We start from the raw sequence: 19,218 nt of genomic DNA on the forward strand, positions 1-19,218 counted from the left end.
ACCCTTGTGTTCTTGGCCCATGTTACATCATTCAGTGCATAACTGCTTTGTCCTAGTGCCCTTGCTTCTGACCTTCCACCACCCCAGTCCATTTGCCTTGGTGCTTTCTACAGAGCATCTACACAGGTCATCCTTTAACCCTCTTCACACATTTCCCACTTTGGCCTTCTTATTTCCTGGATCCAGTATCTTTCTTGAAATTTGGTTTACCAGTTTTTCTGGAAGGAGGCAAACTGTCTGAGTCCTTGACGTATATAAATGTCATATAAATGTTATTTTACCATCACACATGTTATGGACTAAATTGTGTTCCTCCGAAATTCGTATTTTGAAACCCTAACCCCCAATGTGACTACATTTGAAGACAGTAGTTAAGAGGTAATTAAGGTCAAATGAGGTCATAGGGTGGGACCCTAATCCAATAGACTGTGGCCTTATAAGAAAAGGAAGAGATGCCAGGGATGTACACTCGGAAAAGGCCTTGTGAGACCGGGGCAAGAAGGTTTCATCTGTAAGTCAGTGAGAGAAGGCTAAGGAGAAACCAGTCCTTGATCTTAGACTTTCAGGCTCCAGAACTATAGAAAATAAATTTCTGTTGTTTAAGCCATGTAGTCTTTACTCTTTTATTATGGCAGCCCTGATGGACATGGTTATTGGTCCATATATATTTACATGTAAGGAAAGAGAGAAAGCTGCTGCCTTATAGTTGGCAAGGCTTCTAGGCTGGAAGGGTGAACTCTAGGTAAGCAGACAGAAGTCCAACTGGACAAATGCCCAGGGTTGTACTCAGGGACCCTGCCTCTCATTACCTCCCTGTTCAACTCTCTTGAAGAACAACTTTTGGGTGTTCTCTGGTGGCACACACCTGACTTCCTGTATGATGCTCCTAGGGACAAGGAAAGTCATGCTCTGTCTGTGCAGCTCAATGTTGGCTGCTTCCTGCCTCACATATCTAAAGATTGGGCTTCTTCCAGTTCTTGTAGGACAAAGCATGCCCCTTTTCTGCAGCCCCTCAGTGGGCTTTGAGCTGCAGTTCCCCCACTCAGATTCCCCACTCCTCCATCTGCTTTCCATGTTCCAAGATGTTTCCCATCACTCCCAATGAAGACCCTCCTCCTCCTGTCTTCATTGTTGTAAAGGTGTTCCATTTTGTTCCTCAGTCTCATGGAAATGGGAATAAGGCAGATGATGGTGTAGTTCCCAATCTGCCCCAGGGAAAGAGACTTGCTGACGAGTTAACTCCCAAAAGGTAGAAGAGATTCTTTGAGCTTATCTCTTACTATCAATGGCAAGATTTGAAGGGTTGGAACTTGAAGATGGTGGGACCATGCTGTCTTAGAACTCATGAAAGTAAAAAAAACAAGGAGTTTTTTCTTTGCATCACAGGCAGGCATATTCCCAAGGTATTGGGGCAACAGAAGACTCTGGGTAGTTAATGACTGACTATAACAAGCAGAAAAAACAAGGTCCTGAAGGAAACCCTGTGCTGTATTCACAGTACCCAAGGACATCTTGCAATAGAAAAAGAAGGAGTTGAGATAGAGAGAATAGAGAAGAGGATGAAGGAGATCACAGTCGCACTACAGGGCTGATAGGGAAGTGGGAGCTGCAGAAAGCAAGAACTTAAGGGGCTGAGATGGTCAGGAATACTAAGGAAAAGAAACAGGCATAGGGAATATAGTCAATAATATATATTTTTAAAGATTTTATTTATTTATTTGACAGAGAGAGACACAGCGAGAGAGGAAACACAAGCAGGGGGAGTGGGAGAGGGAGAAGCAGGCTTCCTGCTAAGCAGAGAGCCCGATGCGGGGCTCGATCCCAGGACCCTGGGATCATGACCTGAGCCTAAGGGAGACGCTTAACGACTGAGCCACCCAGGCGCCCCTATAGTCAATAATATTGTGATAATGTTGTAGGATGGCAGATGGTAACTACACATAGTGGTGAGCATTTTGTAATGTATATCATTGTCAAATCACTATGTTGTATACCTGAAACTAAAATAATATTCTCTATACTTCAATTAAAAAAAAAAGTAAGAAAAGATATGGGTATCCTGTGGGAGCAGTGCCAGCCCCTGGCATGGTGCTCACCAACATGGCCAGCAGGGGGCGCCGGGCCTCCCCCAGGGGAGGCGTCTCCAGGAAATTGTCTCCAGTGCTGCTGGGGGTCACTCAAAGCTTAGATTTATAAAGGAGCCTTTCTCAGGCTGTGGAGATAATGATTCTGAAGATTGTAGAGATAGAGGGGTGGATTGTGCAACCACTTTTTAAAAGGCCATATTTTGACAGACCCTTTGGTTGTTCCATATCTTGGTTATTGTGAACAATGCTGCAATAAACATGGAAGAGCAGATATCTTTTTAATATCCTGTTTTCATTTCCTTTGGGTCAATGGGTGAATGGATAAGGTAGATGTGGTATTTATATACAATGGAATGTTATTCATCCATGAGAAGGAAGGAAATCCTGCCATTTGCAACAATTTGGGTGGACCTTGAGGACATTATACTAAATGAAATAAGCCAGACAGAAAAAGGCCAATATTGTATGATCTCACTTATATGTGGAATCTAAAAAAAAACAAACTCATAAAAGCAGAGAGTACAAGGATGGTTACCAGGGGCTGGTGGGTGGGGGAATTGGGAGATGTTGTTTAAGGGTGCAATCTTACAACTAGTAGATAAATTAAGTCCTGGAGACCTAATGCACAGCATAGTGATTATAGTCAATAATACTGTATTATAAACTTCAAAGATGCAAAGAGACTAGATCTTAATTGTCCTCACCACAAAAAAAAAGAAATGTTAATTGTGTAACATGATAGAGGTGTTAGCTAATGTTTTGGGGATAATCATATTGCAATATATAAAAGTATCAAATCAACATAGCCTCCTATACAATTTTATATGTCAATTATATCTCAATTTAAAAACAGTTTGTACTTTCATTATTAAGATTTATGTTGGGCATTACTATTATGATGACATTGAAATCAGGCTTCGTCTTTATGTATTTATACCTACGTTCAACATGTGTCCTTTAGATTTTCTTCCTACACTCAGGATGCCCTTAGAAATCAAATGTTTCCTTTCATAATTTTACTCCTAAGGGACTGGGCACCCCAGGCCCATGTTACTATTGAAGCAAGCACAATAATGCATTTGAAAACAGCCTGTATGGGATACACAGTGCAAGTCTGTTATTTAAACCATTGACAATAAGCTGTTTTTAAAATACAAATAACATTTTCCTTTTGAACTACTTTATTAACTAAGAAAGTTCTCAGTAGGAAACTGATTAATGTTTTGAGCCAAATTACCTATAGAGATATAAGTAAATAGATACCCTAATGTTTCACATACTGCTCTAAATATTCTTCTGCAGAGATAAAAAAAATCCATGAACACAATACAATGTGACCAATTGAAATTATGATTTTGTAAGAAGAGTCACTCTAGAAAGAAACACTGTATTGTATTAGTTACAATATATTGTATGATTATATTAGTTTTTATCACTGCTTTGACAAATTACCACAGATTTAGCTTAAAACAACACAAACTTATCTTGTTCTGAAGGCTAGAAATTTAAAATGTGTCTACAGAGTTGCATTCTTTCTGGAGGCTCCAGGAAAGAATTTATTTCTTGCCTTTTCTAGCTTCTAGAGGACATCCACATTCCTTGGCCCAAGGCCCTCACACCTTCCTTCCATACCATCCTGCCTCCCTCTTAAAAGGACCTTTATGATTACATGAGGCCCACCCAGATAATACAGGACCATCTTGCTCTATCAAGACCATTAACTTAATCATATCTGCAAAGTCCTTTTAACATAGCATATTCACAGGTTCTGGGACATGGACATATAAGATGGAGGGAGGACCATTATTCTGCCTTCTACACTCACTGATAACCCACAAAAAGTAACCAAAGTTCGTTTCAGTTTCAAGTGCAGTTTGGCATCTTCAGAGCCAACTTAGGAGAAAGGGTGCTGTGCAGCCCAGAGTGCTCTGCCTTGAAGATACCAGACCTTGATTCCAGCCTGGCTCTACCCCTTAGCACTTACTGGCTTAGTCGCCAAATGCCTCTCAGGAGGATTAATGCAATGGACCATGTGAGCTGCTTGGAGGAGCCTAATTTATGATAATACTACTACTTACCACAGGATTCTGAAGAATGAGGTATAAGAGATCACTAATACATTTCCCAAAAAAATATGAAAATAGAAGTTTCAGTTTGAAAAGACCTTAGGTCCTCCCTATCATCTAAAGATATAGCCTGAAATGAAATGGTAATATGTGAGAGCAGGAGGCATGCCAGCACCCATTTCATTCAATTTTATACATAAGCAAGCCAATAGTCCATTAAAGGACGAAGCAAAATGAAGACCAAACCTCAAAATTCTCTGAGCAGACAAAACCATTTAAACCAGGTAAGCAAAACTAAATCTAGTATTTTATGAACATGGGCAAAACTTAACTTGGGTTATATCTTGTAAATGGCTCTGATAATCATAACAGAAACTTAACTCATCTTTCTAAAAATGGTATAAGATAATCACTTTTAACCAATCTCCTGGCATCTAGAAATCCCGCTATAATATCTAGTCATTATAAAGGTTAAACAACTTCCTCCTTTTTACTTCATAAGCCATTCTAGAAGGTCATGCCCCTGAGCTGCATACCAGTTTAAGGATTTGAAAGCTCCCATTCACGAACTGTTTTTATGTGCACAATATACTCTTACTAGTTACCACGTTATTGACCTGGTGATTTTAATTTTGTTTTCTGGGTTTTTGACAAGCCAAGCAAGGCATGAGTAGCCTGACATATCTGAGTTGATCATTGCATTGGTCTGGCTTCTCCAAAGCAGCACACAGCAAAGGTTCCTGGAGCTACTGGTCTATTGAGGGGTGCGGAGGTGGGGGTGGAGAAAGGAGACCCTGGCTCTTGATTTCACAGGGCATTCCCCAGGAGGAAGCTATGCCTACGGGGGAAGAGGTGGAGGGAAAGATCTGCAGGATCCTGCTTCTGTCAATCAAAGGTTTGCCCAGGGAACTAGCCTGTGTGGAAAGAATGAAACATATTCCTTACCTCAGCATCAACTGCCAAGCCAGATAAGTCACACACCCTGAGGGGCAGCTCTGGGAGCCGTAGGGAGCCCACACAGAGATAGTACCCACGCAGCTGTGAGCCTGGACAAGCTGCCAAAAAAGACACGGGTGGTGGTGGGCAGTGTCTGGCCCAGGTGGGACCAGGCTAGCTCTGTGTGTGCCTCCCTGCTTATGTCAGAGCAGCCAGACAGCTCACCTCTCCTCCTTCCTTTCTGTTTTCTATCCCTCTCTCTCCAAGAGTGATGGATTGGGCGCCTGGGTGGCTCAGTTGGTTAAGCGACTGCCTTCGGCTCAGGTCATGATCCTGGAGTCCCAGGATCGAGTCCCGCATCGGGCTCCCTGCTCGGCAGGGAGTCTGCTTCTCCCTCTGACCCTCCTCCCTCTCATGCTCTCTGTCTCTCATTCTCTCTGTCTCAAATAAATAAATAAAATCTTAAAAAAAAAAAAAAGAGTGATGGATTACTTCTCACTGCAACGTGGGCTCTGCTCCTGTCCTACTGCAACCTAATCCCACAGAGTGGAGCACAACAGAGAAGATCCTTAAATCAAAACCAGACAGTGCAATTTCCTTGATTAAAATGACACAGAAGCTTACTCAGAAAGCATTCAAGAACCCGCCCATGTGATGTGTTCCATCTTACAGTGTCCCTCCACTGTGCTCGGGTCACCTTGCCTTCTCTCAAGTCTGTAACACATTGAGCTCCTTCCCACTTTAGGTCCCTTGCCTTTTGTGCTTCTGTGAGGTCTGCATGGAAACCCCTCCCTTCATCTGGTCTCTGTTGAATGCAGCCTCTTGCAGAGACCCTTCCTGACCCCAGCCTGCCTCCTCGCTCTCAGGTCCTCTTGCCCAGGCCCTTCCTTCCCCAGCCTTTATCTCCATCTGACACTATGTGCATGGGTACCGGTGAGTGTGCTGAGCAGCTGAGAGCCAGGCAATTGCACTGTCACCTCTGAGTTCTGGGGCAATGTCTCTGCAGTTACTAGAAGAATTCTAGAACTGCAGCAAAACAAGGTTCTTCACAGATGCCCCAAGGTTCTTCAAAGCAAGGTGATTAGAGTTAGTAATTGGGAAAATTAATTTCAAGCATCACATTAGGTTACTTTTCAAACTATAGGGGAAAAAGTCAATTGGAGAATGACACAACCTTTGAGAATGACTCTATTTAAAGCAGGAAATTTAAAGTATCACCAGCCGGTCATTTATTCCTCTCCCCAAAGTGAAATTGAGCTATTCCGAGAAGCTGGGAATAAAAGAAGTAAGATCTGGCTCATGGTAGAATGAGAATTATTCCTTCCCACCCCATTATATCATAAAAGACACACCCATGGCACTGCAGCAGGTGGAGTCCTAAGCCCAGGGTTTGTCAGTGAGATCAGAAGAGAGTTTCTGCCTTTCCCACCAGGGGCAAGCACCTGCAGTATTGAACCGTGACTCCAGGTGCCTGGGTTACATTCCAACTTTGTGCCCGGAACTGATGGCCAACAATACCAAGGCCACGGGCCAGGTCTCTTCAGGGTCTTTCCAGAGGAAGCCTACTCCACAGGGAGACTCCTGACTTTGAAAATGCATTTTCTAACCACAGCAAAAAGAATCAGTGCACACAGGGCCATGAAACCCTCCGGGGAGTTTTACCTCATGGGAATTTCTCAAAGCCTTGAATGTGACAATTGGGCCAACTGGGTGGTTAGCACCGAGGGAGGGAGGAGCATGAGACACCCTTAGAGGGGCAGAGGAGGTCAGCCAGGGAAGGGGCAGAGGGTTCCAGTGCAATTCACCCTGCTGTGCCCCTTGTAGCACCCAGGAGAGCCCTGCTCTGGGCATTCTCACTAAAAATCAGTCCTTTCCCTAAATGCCGAAACCCATCCATTTGGAAAATACTGTAGTCTACATTTCGATATTTGCCACCTTTGCAATGCCTCCTTCCCAGGAAGTCCTTTCTTGGCTGACAGGCAAACACTCCATGAATGGCCCAGGAGCCCTGCGATTAGATCAATGGTACCCCAGACCTATTTTATGTTAGTTCAGTGAAACTGCCATAGCCTGGATACAGTGTGTGTGTCTACATTGTTAATCACTGAGGAAATAGCCTGACAGTATGACCCCAACCATCTGAACACCAGAGCCAGTGTTGGGGCCCAAGTTCCGATTCAGTAAAAGCAAGTGGACTTCAGTGCGAAAGCAAATGTCACGGTCCTTGAAGACACATGGCCAGATTAACACAAACCCTGTGTTGGAGACATACAAATGATTACTGATTAAAATTATAAACTGTTAGGCAGTGTGCTATGCTATTATTTACAATGAAATCCTCTGGACATGGACCTTTCAAATCCTGAGTTTCTTTATCTATAAGATTTGGATTATCTCAGAAATCTCTTCCAGATTTAGTATTATTTCTGCCTTGTCTGGTGTCAGGCATGTAGGTGGGAAGGGTCCCATCTCAGAGTCAAATTTTCTTATCTGAAAGAATCTGCCCCACTTGACCCTGCTGAAGCATTTAATTTCCATGGCGGCAGAGTCCTTGGGGGTTTAAGAAAGTTGTATAAATTCCTCAGAGGCCCAGTTGGTTTGTCCACAAAGCAGATGGCATGAGTTTCCCCTGGCAAAGGGAGAGGTGGAGGCAGGTATGTTCTCCCTGACCTGGGGCAATCTCACCTATGTTAAGTGCTCAATACCTATAGGGCACAGGCTTTTCACCTAGGGACCATGCATGGGATAGGATGGCCCCTTGGAAGCTAGGGAAATAGTGTCAACAGAGTGACTAGCCAGCCTGAGGTCTGGGGCTGGTAAGGACCCAGGGAAGCCAGGCCTGGGCTGGCCGATGATGATGCATTGTGGCACCTAGTGGTCTGGAAGCCTGGAAGACATCAGACCAGATAAACCAGAACCCGAGGGCATGAAGGAGCGACTAGCAGCAGAGAGCACAGAGAAGCTGTCTCAGCAGCCACTCTCTGTTCTCTTGCTAATCATCTCCCATACCCACTGTCTGAATAGCCAGTGTTATATCACCGGTGACAGGGCACTAGAGAAGGGGAGGGAGACTGCAAGTCTCACTTTAGCAATTATTAATTTCCTCAGCATGCATCTTTTTCAAGGAGGCTCAGCTATACTGGATTTGCAGGCATCAGCCCTCAAAGCACTGGCAGCGTGTATCCACCCAAACTCTCACAGGGCTGATGCTGAGCAGCCCTGCAGGGGAAGTCTCATCTGTTAGCAACAAGGATCCCAAGGTTCTGGCCCAGGCAGGCAGGGGCAGCGATGGCAAAGGAGGGGGCTGGCTGGCTGGGACACAGGAAAAAAAAAGCCTGCAGTCAATTCTGTCCCCATTTTGCTTTTCATCTGAGCTCTTGACTTCTTCTCAGGTTATCCTGGACTAGATTCCCCTACAGAATCACCTCTGTGAACTACAGAAAGGAATATATACTTAGAATAAATCAAAACCTCACACAATGCTTGAGTTATGAAAAAAGCTCATCAAATAATTTATAGCTTACCATATCATATTTAGTATTTTATTAGGGTATCTTTAAAAAGCACTATAGTTTATCTGTAACATTTGGTTCAAGTCAAAATGTTACTACTTATATTCATTAAGAATAGCACTTTTTAAAAAGATTTTATTTACTTATTTGGCAGAGAGAGACAGAGAGGGAACACAAGCAAGGGGAGTGGGAGAGGGAGAAGCAGGCTCCCTGCTGAGCAGGGAGCCCGATGTGGGGCTCGATCCCAGCATCCTGGGATCATGACCTGAGCTGAAGGCAGATGCTTAACAACTGAACCACCCAGGCGCCCCAATAATAGCACTTTTAAAATCAAACAATGAAAGAAAACAAAAATGCAAACAAACACATGAAAAGATTTTACTCTCCAAATATTCTACATTTTCCAAGTGTCCCTTATTCTCTCTGCTTTGAGAAGAATGGAAGGTAGGGGTATGTCACTGTCTCTGAAGGTACACTCTCCTTGTAACCAAAAAAAAAAAAAAAAAAAAAACCCTCCCTGGTCATCCCCTGGGAAGTCATGAATGCAAAAGTGTCTAGAAAAGGAACTTCTGCAATGCTAGAAATAAAACATGAAAGGAGTTAGCACTTGAACACAGCAAAAGGAGAATCATGATGAGAGAGTTTACCTTTCTAGTAACTACCATATAGGTGATAGAATATGCCAGAAAACAGGTACGGTTTGTCGATTCACTTTACAGCTCTCTCCCCCTGAAAGAGTGAACCACACAGTGAAGCTGGATAGGAGAGAATAGCCAGAGCATCTGGCCGGTGGTCTCTGGTTTGTAAAGTGTGCCTGAAGGTTCAGTTCGCCCCAGGCCTCCTGCAGGCAAGACAGAGAAGCCAGGACAGGATGCAATGAGAAGCTGTGAAAGCAGTGGGCTCCGGCACTGAAGGCAGCAAACAGGAAGGGTGCCTGTGGCTGGCGGAGCTCTGTGGTGGCCCTTCACTTCCCTTGCACTCTGAGCAGCCTCTGAATTTGCACTGTTCCTACCTTATAACTTAACAGTCTAGGAAAATATGATGAAATATTTAGCTCTGCTCATAGGTACTATCTAGAGTGAACTTTGTGCAATGCTGGAAGTGTTCACATAAAATGCGTGACTATTTAGCACTTCAAATGTGGCCAGTGCCACTGAGGAAGCAAAATTTTAACTTTATTTACTTTTCACTAATGTAAATGTCAATGGCCTCTTGTGACCAGTGGTTATGGTACTGGACAGCATAGATCTGAAGGCAAGCAAAGCTTATGCTGCAAGACAGGGAACAGAGAGTAATTTTCAGGGCAAAAGGAAACAGATACTCTTCCGTGGGGTAAGGATGGGGGAGTGTGGCTGGGTATACAAAGACCCCTTGTGTCCAGGGACAAGGCATACCTCTTCTCAAACTCAGAAGTGCCCAACCAGGCCAATGGAAGTGAGACAAATGTGGTGGTGGGTGTGGGGGAGGTTAGGTGAGTGTGGAAAGGAGGGGAAGAAGCAGAGGAGAAGATGGATGGAAGGAGGGAAAGGTGAGGACACTGGGTGTGCACATGGTGATGCCTCCTGTTCAGGGCAGCTTGTGCCAGGTTCACACCTGCCTCTACCCCTTGGATTTCAGCATCTTTGCTGTCCTGAATGGAAGGTCAGATCTGAGGCTCCCAGTTCCTTTTTGTCCCTTGACACTTAACCTGTTCGGCTTCCACAAATCACAAAAATGTCATTATCTTAATGCACCAAATGAAATTATGCAGAGACTTCTTTCTGGATGGCTTGCCAAATGAAGCATCACTTCTTTCTTTGTGCTTTCTCTCCTCCACAGTGTCTGGTAAAAGGTTTGGCAGGTTGAGTTGAGAAGGTTTGAGCGATCAATTAGGTAATCTCCTTTAAAGCTACGTTCTTTAATTAATACACGTATCTGCTCAAGCAACACGTGTCATTGAGCTCACACTGTCATACAGTTGAAGGTGATTGGGATGCAGCAGTTTGTAGTTAATCCTACTGGGGGAGGACAACAAGGAATGCTATAGTGTGTCCAGGAGTGACACTATGACCATGGTGAAGTTAAGGGACAAAGCCTCAGGGAGTAGGGATGATAAGGAAAAGGCTCTCTGAGGAAGGGAGAAGGGACCCACAAAGATCTGGGGGAAATATGGTGCCAGGCAAGATAAATAGCAAAGACATAGCCCTGAGCTGTGTTTAAGACATGGGGCTGAGGTGGAATAGATCAGACATGTGTGTGTAAATCTATGCCTTCAGATTTTGTGATTATGGTGACATGCAGGACCCATTAGTAAAGTGGGCTTCAGTACCAATGAATGTCTTTCAGCAAAGAGATATTTTGCAATAATCCCACTAGCCTACAGTTGTCCAGATATGCACCCTGCTCCCAGAGAGCCTGATGCCCCAACATGTGGGGTTAGGTACACCCAGTTCAAATTTAGTTGGCATCAAAGCCAAAGTCCACCCTTATGCTCTGTGTATTTGATTGTGAAACTTGACTAATCTTTAAGATTTCAATAAAGCTCACGTAAAGCTTATGCATTATATCCATGCATAAGGCCTTAGGCATTTTCCACCTCACTGCCTTCCTTGTACTATCCTATTCATTGCAAAGTACCCCTGAGACACAGATGTGCCATCATCACATTTACTAGGGTGCATGTAAGTAGATCAGTATGGAAGAGACACTCCAGGAGGGGGTGGCTGTCCACTTAACAGGTCACTTATGCTCTCCAAAAGTCTCAGAAGGTGCTTTATCTTTCATCAGTGTGGCAGAGATGGTCTTATTTGAAATTCTGTGCTCCTGCAGAATACTAAATTTCACTTTCTTCCAACCATGGGAAATGAGAGAAAAACTAGTTATTATACCATCTGAAAAAAACAAATGCATCACATGTCTGCTGGTATGAGCTGCCTTTGTGGCTGCTGCCCACCACAATCAGATATTGCAGCTTCTTCATTACCCATCGAGAATATTTCTTCAGCTTGTCAAGCCCAGCTCTACATCCAATTCACACTAAGAGGCACTCAAAAGATATGTCCTGCTTCTTGGTAGGAAACTTCTGACAGTAATAGAGTTTGCATGGCCAGGCAGAGTTGGTGTGAGTTGCTAACATAGATGCAGACATGTGAATGCCCTGTGGTGCCATGGCCTTGGGGTAAGGTACGCTCCAGGGGCTGGTCTTGGAATGGGTTCAGTGACATCCTCAGCAGGTGCACATGGCAAGCTGTGAAGTAGAAATCTTGGAAATCCCTTCCTGATGAATGAATAACAGCTGACTGACCCCAAGCCTTTCAGCCCTGCTTTTGGGTGACAGCTCTCTGGTTTTAGTCCCCGGGTTTGTTTTTGACCCATGTTAGGAAGAAACCTCTGAGGAGCATGGTACATGAATCTGAGAAACCCTGATGATGATGGCTGTCACCTATAGACCAGGACCTTCAGGTTCAAGCATTTCTCCTGACCTTCTCCCCAAATGTGTCTACTTGAAAAATTGGAAGTCACTATCACTTTTACAACCCACCTCATATCTGTCACATCTCCTGAATATTCTTCCTTATGTGTTGTCTCTAGTTATCCCAGCCATTTAATTAAATTCCGTGTTGTTGCTCCTCACAGGGAGACTGTATGTGTCCCTCACTCTATATACCACCCTACCACCCAGAACACAGACTTGTCGATCCATCCTCAAAGTTGTGATTGTTCATTGTTTCAGTGGTGTTCTCCTTAATGACTGACACACAGGCCCCTGAGGTTCTGATGGCCCTTCCTTTCTCCAAGACCTACAGAGGCCATTCTTCTTTTTACTCTTCACTTAAAATTCTTCCATTTTTAGATGTCATTACTGGTATCATCAAATACTCTACAGATCACTGATTTGAGTATTTAGTTTGTTCTTAGTGCCAATGATGTGACTGGAACCATATGCCAGAACTTTATGTGGCCAAACAGCTCAAGTACAAAAATTAAGACAGGATTTAACTTGTACCAATATTGAATGTTGGGAAATACTCATGTTTTCTTTATTGGATGTATGTGCTATTTTCTGAAATTATACTTTAGTTCTTTGCCTTGCCTTCAGATACCAATGGGATGAGCAATAACCCAACCATTGTACGGTGCTGGTTTGGTTCTGACCATGTGACAGTTAGGAAAACAGAAGGCAGGATGGCCAATCTACCTAAAGACTGCACCAGATTTGGTGGTGACCTGATAGAGAATGACAGTAGGAGCCCACTGAAACAGGATTATGGGATCTATTCCCAGGAGAATGGGATGTTTTTTTAAAGTGGTGAGATTCAAAGGGAATTTAGGGGAGCAGTTTTGCCTGATTAGGGAAACTGCAGGTGAGACAGGCACCTGTCTGGAGGACTTTAACAGCAATGAGCAAAAATTAGAAAATGAAGCAGAAACTGCTTTTCCAAATACATGAAGAGCTTTTCTGCATGGTTCATGGGAGAAAAAAATAAGTAGAAATGCATACAGATGACGGTGGAGCCACTCCTGCTTTGTCTTCTCTCTGTGTTTCAGACTCTGTTAGTGATCATCTGCTTACATGTACCATGTGACAGTTTGGGGGGATGCTCCTCTGTCTCTTAAAATAGACAACATTTTTTTTTTTCTTTTATGGCAGGGTTGAGTAGTATTTTAAGAAAACTCAGAATAAGAATGAAAGTGTGGGGTTTTCAGCATCAGATAACATCTGGAAATATCACAAGGCTAAATATTGTAAGACTAAATACAAAGCAGGTCAATTATTGAACTCATGGTTCTTGGAGGATGGGAGTGAGAAAACTCAATCAAGGGTGGTAAGCCCAGCATGTACTTGAGGCAGTAGCTCTGCAGGGAGGATGGATGGGGTGACTAGAGCAGTAAGAGAATTAAGGGACAGGAGGGGGATCCAGAGCTTATGAGAAGAGGGGTATATATAAGACAATTTAAAGATGGGATTTTATATAAATATACATTTATGTGCATATGAGTACACACGCACAAAATGCAATCACAAGCAAAAGAAGCATTTGTAAATCATTATGCTACTTAACACCATCTTATATTCAGGTCACACTGCTTTGTTACAGTGCTGTCTTTCAATATTTATGAAACCAGAAGAAATATTCTTTCATGGCAGGTCTTTCCAAATTGCTGCTTAATAATCAAATCGTAATAACCACAATATTTATCTAATTAGGTCTGTTATGATTTTAATTCAAGGCAACTAATGATGCTAGAATTGGAATCCTAGTGCTTTGAGCCAGAGTTATGCCTTAATTAGAAAAGTTGTCCAAGGGCGCCTGGGTGGCTCAGTTGGTTAAGCAACTGCCTTCGGCTCAGGTCATGATCCTGGAGTCCCGGGATCGAGTCCCGCATCGGGCTCCCTGCTCGGCAGGGAGTCTGCTTCTCCCTCTGGCCCTCCCCCCTCTCATACTCTCTCTATCTCATTCTCTCTCTCAAATAAATAAATAAAATCTTTAAAAAAAAAAAAGAAAAGAAAAGTTGTCCAAGTTTAATATTACTTAAAGCCATTTTAAGAATAAAAAAGCTAAGAAAGCTTTGCTAGGGAGCTTCCTTAAAAGAGAAGTTTGATGGATAATATTTTATTATATTAATGGCCTATACACTTGTGACCAAATGATACCCAACCTTTAGAGAATAGCAACTGCCTTATCTTAGATGTGTTTGTTTATCTTTGCATATCAATCTCCATTTGTAAGTGGAATATGTATATATGTAGAAAGTAATTATTCATAAAATGATTACATGACTCAGCTACATTCACCCACATTCACATTCATTTTCCCCATGTAAAGAGTATGCCATATCATCTTGGAACTAAACTTTCCTAAATATGTTGACATTGCTATATTTTAAAGAAAAACGGAGACAGAGATTACATCCATGCTGTGTCAGGTTTTTGGATGCCCAAAGCATATTTCAGCCACCTTTTGAAGACAGCTTGAAGGAAAACCCAATTTTTAGTTAAATGATTCTCAATAATTTCAACTACTCATTAGTACATTTGCTCACATATAAACAACATCATTCCTTGAGAGTTAACTAAGTGCTGGGCTACTGGGTTAGAGTATTGTCAATGTTACTTCATTGAATCCTCACAATCCATTGAATCCATTAGGTCTTACACAAGTGAGGAAGTTGACCCCCTGAAAAAGATGTCATTTCCAAATGGTAGGGCTGTTTCATTTGCTCCTCCTTCCTGGAACCTGCTACCTGGCCCAGATCATCATATTTCAAGGTTCAAGACAGACCCCATTTCCCCCTTGTAGATTCTCCTCAGCTCTCACATTACAATACAGAATGACAGCCCTCCTTTGTGGGGCCCTCCTCTGTCAGAGTGTCCATGTGTCTCTCTCTATGCACCTTAGAGGGCTGAGGAGGGCCTGCTTTACACACATTTCAACCCACACATGACACGCATATAGAAGGAAGGGACTCCCATTAGTAACCTTAAATTACTTCTCTCTAGGAGCAAGAAGACCATGGAAGTTTTAAGAACACACATATACACACTGTTGAAAGGGAAATGTAACCTTCTTTGGAAAGAAAAATTATTAGAGTTATTTAGTATTATTTTCTTTAAATATTTCAAGACTGATAAAAAGAGAATTCTATTCAAATGACATTATAGTTTAAAAATATCAGCTATTTAATATATATGCTGTACATTAAGCATCAAATGAAGTAAAAATGACATCCATTTAGGTTGAAGCTATGTGGCATGATAGAGGCTAATACATACTGTAGTTAAGATGTTCTGTGAGGGGCTCAGCTGGGTACATTCCCTGGATCTCAGGAGCTCCTGCAGGAATTGCTCCTAAGTCGCCAAATCAAGAAGGCCCCTATGGTCCTCTAATGTCTTTTTTTTTTATATTATGTTAATCACCATACATTACATCATTAATTTTTGATGTAGTGTTCCATGGCTCATTGTTTGCATATAACACCCAGTGCTCCATGCAGTATGTGCCCTCTTTAATATCCATCACCAGGCTAACCCATCCCCCCACCCCCTCCCCTCTAGAACCCTCAGTTTGTTTCTCAGAGTCCATAGCTCTCTAATGTCTTTTTTACAGTCACTCTCCTCTCACCTCTACCCGCACCTTGTTACGGTGCTAACTGTAGGTTGTAATAAATATAACATGTTTGTACCACATGAAAATCATGAGATCTTATAGCTCAGAGCTCTTTCATTTTCATTTTCCCAAACCCTAAGACATAGCTTAGCTTCATCCTACACAAAAATCTTGAGATGGATAAAGAATGTTATTTTTTCAACTTTGCCTCTTAAATATCCACATTCACATGCTCTTAATCTCCAAGCAGATAAAGAGATGATGTCTTCTATTTCCTGTGTATTTATCCACAGTGGCCAGAAACCAGCACTCACACATTCCATACTCAATTGATATTTTACATGCTTTTCTTTCCTTTTTGAAAACTTAATTGTATTTTATTACGTTATGTTGGTCACCATACAGTACATCATTTGTTTTTGATGTAGTGTTCCATGATTCATTGTTTTCGTATAACACCCAGTGCTCCATGCAATATGTGCCCTCCTTAATAACCATCACTGGGCTAACCCATTCCCCTGCCCCATCCCCTCTAAAACCCTCAGTTTGTTTCTCTGAGTCCATAGTTTCTCATGTATCGTCTCCCCCTCTGATTTCTCCCCCTTCATTTTTTCCTTCCTTCTCCTAATGTCCTCCATGATATTCCTTATGTTCCACAAATAAGTGAAATCATATGATAATTGACTTTCTCTGCTTGACTTATTTCACTTAGCATAATCTCCTCCAGTCCCATCCATGTTGATGTAAAAGTTGGGTATTCATCCTTTCTGATGGCTGAGTAATATTCCATTGTAGATATGGACCACATCTTCTTTTTTTTTAAATTTTTTATTGTTATGTTAATCCCCATACATTACATCCTTAGTTTTAGATGTAGTGTTCCATTATTCATTGTTTGTGCATAACACCCAGTGCTCCATTCTGAACGTGCCCTCCTCAATACCCATCACCAGGATAACCCATCTTCCCACCCCCCTCCCCTCTAGAACCCTCAGTTTGTTTTTCAGAGTCCATCATCTCTCATGGTTCGTCTACCCCTCTGATTTCCCCCACTTCATTCTTCCCCTCCTGCTATCTTCTTTTCTTTTTTTTTTTCCTTAACATATATTGCATTATTTGTTTCAGAGGTACAGATCTGAGATTCAACAGTCTTGCACAATTCACAGCGCTTACCAGAGCACATACCCTCCCCAGTGTCTATCACCCAGTCACCCCATCCCTCCCACCCCACCCCCCCTTCCAGCAACCCTCAGTCTGTTTCCTGAGATTAAGAATTCCTCATATCAGTGAGGTCATATGATACATGTCTTTCTCTGATTGACTTATTTCACTCAACATAATACCCTCCAGTTCTATCCACGTCGTTGCAAATGGCAAGATTTCATTCCTTTTGATGGCTGTATAATATTCCATTGTATGTATATACCACCTCTTCTTTATCCATTCATCTGTCGATGGACATCTTGGCTCTTTCCATAGTTTGGCTATTGTGGACATTGCTGCTATAAACATTGGGGTACACGTACCCTTTCGGATCCCTACTTTTGTATCTTCGGGGTAAATACCCAGTAGTGCAATTGCTGGATCATATGATAGCTCTATTTTCAACTTTTTGAGGAACCTCCATACTGTTTTCCAGAGTGGCTGCACCAGCTTGCATTCCCACCAACAGTGTAGGAGGGTTCCCTTTTCTCCGCATCCCCACCAACATCTGTCGTTTCCTGACTTGTTAATTTTAGCCATTCTGACTGGTGTGAGGTGGTATCTCACTGAAGTTTTGATTTGGATTTCCCTGATGCCAAGCGATATTGAGCACTTTTTCATGTGTCTGTTGGCCATTTGGATGTGTTCTTTGGAAAAATGTCTTTTCATGTCTTCTGCCCATTTCCTGATTAGATTCTTTGTTCTTTGGGTGTTGAGTTTGATAAGTTCTTTAGAGATTATGGATACTAGCCCTTTATCTGATATGTCATTTGCAAATATCTTCTCCCATTCTGTCGGTTGTCTTTTGGTTTTGTTGACTGTTTCCTTTGCTTTGCAAAAGCTTTTTATCTTGATGAAGTCCCAATAGTTCATTTTGGCACTTGCTTCCCTTGCCTTTGGCGATGTTTCTAGGAAGAAGTTGCTTCGGCTGAGGTCAAAGAGGTTGCTGCCTGTGTTCTCCTTTAGGATTTTGATGGATTCCTGTCTCACATTGAGGTCTTTCAACCATTTGAAGTCTATTTTTGTGTGTGGTGGAAGGAAATGGCCCAATTTCATTCTTCTGCATGTGGCTATCCAATTTTCCTAACACCATTTTTTGAAGATACTGTCTTTTTTCCATTGGACATTCTTTCCTGCTTTGTCAAAGATGAGTTGACCATAGAGTTGAGGGTCCACTTCTGGGCTCTCTATTCTGTTCCATTGATCTATGTGTCTGTTTTTGTGCCAGTACCATACTGTCTTGATGATGACAGCTTTGTAATAGAGCTTGAAGTCCGGAATTGTGATGCTGCCAGCTTTGCTTTTCTTTTTCAACATTCCTCTGGCTATGCGGGGTCTTTTCTGGTTCCATACAAATTTTAGGATGATTTGTTCCATTTCTTTGAAAAAAGTGGATGGTATTTTGATGGGGATTGCATTGAATGTGTAGATTGCTCTAGGTAGCATTGACATCTTCACAATATTTGTTCTTCCAATCCATGAGCATGGAACGTTTTTCCATTTCTTTGTGTCTTCCTCAATTTCTTTCACGAGTAATTTATAGTTTTCTGAGTACAGATCCTTTGCCTCTTTGATTAGATTTATGCCTAGGTATCTTATGGTTTTGGGTGCAATTGTAAATGGGATCGACTCCTTAAGTTCTGCTTCTTCTGTCTTGTTGTTGGTGTATAGGAATGCCACTCACTTCTGTGCATTGATTTTTATCCTGCCACTTTACTGAATTCCGGTATGAGTTCTAGCAGTTTTGTGGTGGAGTCTTTGGAGTTTTCCACATAAAGTATCATATCATCTGCAAAGAGTGAGAGATTGAGTTCTTCTTTGCCAATTTGGATGCCTTTGATTTCTTTTTGTTGTCTGATTGCTGTGGCTAGGACTTCCAATACTATGTTGAATAGCAGTGGTGATAGTGGACATCCCTGCCACATTCCTGACCTTAGGAGGAAAGCTCTCAGTTGTTCCCCATTGAGAATGATATTCACTTTGGGATTTTCATAGATGGCTTTTATGATATTGAGGTATGTACCCTCTATGCCTATACTCTGAAGAGTTTTGATCAAGAAAGGATGCTGTACTTTGTCAAATGCTTTTTCTGCATCTATTGAGAGGATCATATGATTCTTGTTCTTTCTTTTCTTAATGTATTGTATCACGTTGATTGATTTGTGGATGTTGAACCAACCTTGCAGCCCAGGGATAAATCCCACTTGGTTGTGGTGAATAATCCTTTTAATGTACTGTTGGATCCTATTGGCTAGTATTTTGGTGAGAATTTTTGCATTCATGTTCATCAGGGATATTGGTCTGTAATTCTCCTTTTTGATGGGGT

At 42.3% G+C, this 19,218-nt stretch overlaps 1 protein-coding gene across 1 annotated transcript in view; it reads right to left on the bottom strand.

The window, feature by feature from the left end:
- Window positions 1-19,218, bottom strand: part of GABRG3 (gamma-aminobutyric acid type A receptor subunit gamma3) — a 797,287-nt gene that overhangs the window by 463,280 nt on the left and 314,789 nt on the right. The gene's annotated exons all lie outside the window — the stretch shown is intronic.

Source organism: Mirounga leonina, unplaced genomic scaffold (genome assembly GCF_011800145.1).
Source record: "Mirounga leonina isolate KUSES-001 unplaced genomic scaffold, KU_Mleo_1.0 Mir_178, whole genome shotgun sequence".
NCBI classification, from domain to species: domain Eukaryota; kingdom Metazoa; phylum Chordata; class Mammalia; order Carnivora; family Phocidae; genus Mirounga; species Mirounga leonina.